Here is a 2,481-nt window from a genome sequence, read left to right on the forward strand (position 1 = left end):
TGTTTTTGGCACAGACTGAATTTTTTTGATAGAGTCATGTGTAGTGTTCTCTGATCGTCATTCACTTGGGATTGGCCAGAAACGATTCTTTTATATGTGACTCACGATTTCCGGTCTTTGACTAAGTATCCTCTGGGTAGCCTAAGAACATCTGTTAGAATTCGAGCTAAAGTGAGCAGGCGAAATATCCCCTACATAGTGTTGTGCGTAGGGTTTGGGATCCGCCACGTAAAAAAACACCCCCATGAAAATGAACAATCTGCCTCGGATGAGTGACCCCCCTTTTAATGACGACCATGGCAAACGAATTAAGAACTATGATTTGAGGGCATGCACCTGGAATGTCCGGTCCCTTAATTAGGAAGATGCCTCTGCCCAGCTGGTTGATGTCCTTGTGTAAATAAAGGCTGACATCACCGCCGTCCAAGAAATGCGATGGACGGGACAAGGACAGAGACGAGTAGGGCCTTGTGGCATTTACTACAGTGGCCATATAAAGGAGCGCAAGTTTGGTGTGGGATTCGTGGTGGGAAAGAGTCTGTCGACGAGTACTATCATTGTATGAACGTCTAGCCACAATCCGCATCAAAGCGAGGTTCTTCAACACATCGTACTTATGAGAGCTGCCCCCTTCACGATGTCAAAATCGTGCCTGGCGAATTTAACGCCAGGGTGGGCAACGAAGGTATCTTTGGTACTTCGGTCGGTAAATTCAGCCTCCACGACGAAACATCCCCAAATGGGTTGAGGCTGATCGACTTCGCCGGGGCCCGAAATATGGTTATCTGTAGTACTAGATTCCAGCATAAGAAGATTCATCAAGCTACCTGGCTGTCTCCGGATCGAAAAACCACCAACCATATCGATCATATTGTGATAGACGGAAGACACGTCTCCAGTGTTTTAGATGTGCGTGCACTGCGAGGTCCTAACATCGACTCCGACCACTATCTTGTTGCAGCGAAGATTCGCACGCGCCTCTGTGCAGCAAAAAAAACGCACGCCATAAAACACAAGGAAGGTTCGACGTCGAGAAGCTGCAATCACAACAGACAGACGAACGATTTTCTAGTCGGCTTGCACTCCTGCTCTCTGAGAGCACTCGTCAATAACACGGTATAAGGACACTGTGGGACGGCATTTCAAACTCCTTGCGTGCAGCTGCAACCGAAACCATTGGTTTTCGGAAAGTGCAAAAGAACAGCTGGTACAACGAGGAGTGCCTTGTAGCAGCGGAGAGAAAACAGGCTGCCTACCTCGCAACGTTGCGATGGACCACAACACGTGCGGGATGAGATAGATACCGAGAGTTAAAGAGGGAAGCGGGACGCATTTTCAGACAGAAAAAGAAAAAATCCGAAATGCGTGAGAATTAAGCTGGCCGACAGGGGTAATGCTCGAAAATTCTACGAAAAAATTCGGCGAATAACAGGAGATTTCAAGGCCGGAGCATACTCTTGTAGAACCCCCAACGGTTATCTAGTCACCGATGCCCAGAGCATACTTAAATTATGCAGGGAACACTTCTCCAGCCTGCTGAATGGCAGTGAACGCACAACTAAACCAGAAGCAAACCCGATTCCTCAACCGATCACGATGGAACAGACGTTCCATTGTCCGACCATGAAGAATTTCGAATAGCAATTACCCGCCTGAAGAACAACAAAGCGGCGGGGGCTGATGGCTTGCCGGCCGAGCTATTCAAATACGGCGGCGAAGAACTGATTAGGAGCATGCATCAGCTTCTTTGTAAAATATGGTCGGACGAAAGCATGACCAACGATTGGAATTTAAGTGTGCTATGCCCAATCCTCAAAAAAGAAAACCCCACAATCTGCGCCAACTACCGTGGGATAAGCTTCCTCAACATTGCATATAAGGTTCAATCGAGCGTATGGTGTGAGAGATTAAAGCCCACCGTCAACAAACTGATTGGACCTTATCAGTGTGGCTTCAGACCTGAAAAATCAACAACCGACCAGATATTCAAGATGCGCCAAATCTTGGAAAAGACCCGTGAAAGGAGAATCCACACTCACTACCTCTTCGTCGATTTCAAAACTATTTTCGACAGCACGAAAAGGAGCTGCCTTTATGCCGCGATGTCTGAATTTGGTATCCCCGCAAAACTAATACGGCTGTGTAAACKGACGTTGAGCAACACTAAAAGCTCCGTCAGAGTCGGGAAGAACCTCTCCTAGCCGTGTGACTTCTTCAACCCGCTTCTGGGGAAAATGATTCGAGCTGCAGAACTAAATAGAGAAGGTACCATCTTCTACAAGAGTGTACAGCTGCTGACGTATGCCGATGTTATTGAAATCACTAGCGTTAACACCGCCAACAATGTCAGCTTGGTAATCCAATGAAGGATAACTCTTGCCAACAGATGCTACTTCGAACTGAGTAGGCAATTGAGAAGAAAAGTCCTCTCTCGACAAACTAAAACCAAACCCTATAAGTCACCCATAATTCCCGTCCTGC

The sequence above is a fragment of the Bactrocera latifrons genome, unplaced genomic scaffold (assembly GCF_001853355.1).
Source record: "Bactrocera latifrons isolate USDA-ARS-PBARC rearing strain unplaced genomic scaffold, ASM185335v1 scaffold_402, whole genome shotgun sequence".
Lineage (NCBI taxonomy): Eukaryota > Metazoa > Arthropoda > Insecta > Diptera > Tephritidae > Bactrocera > Bactrocera latifrons.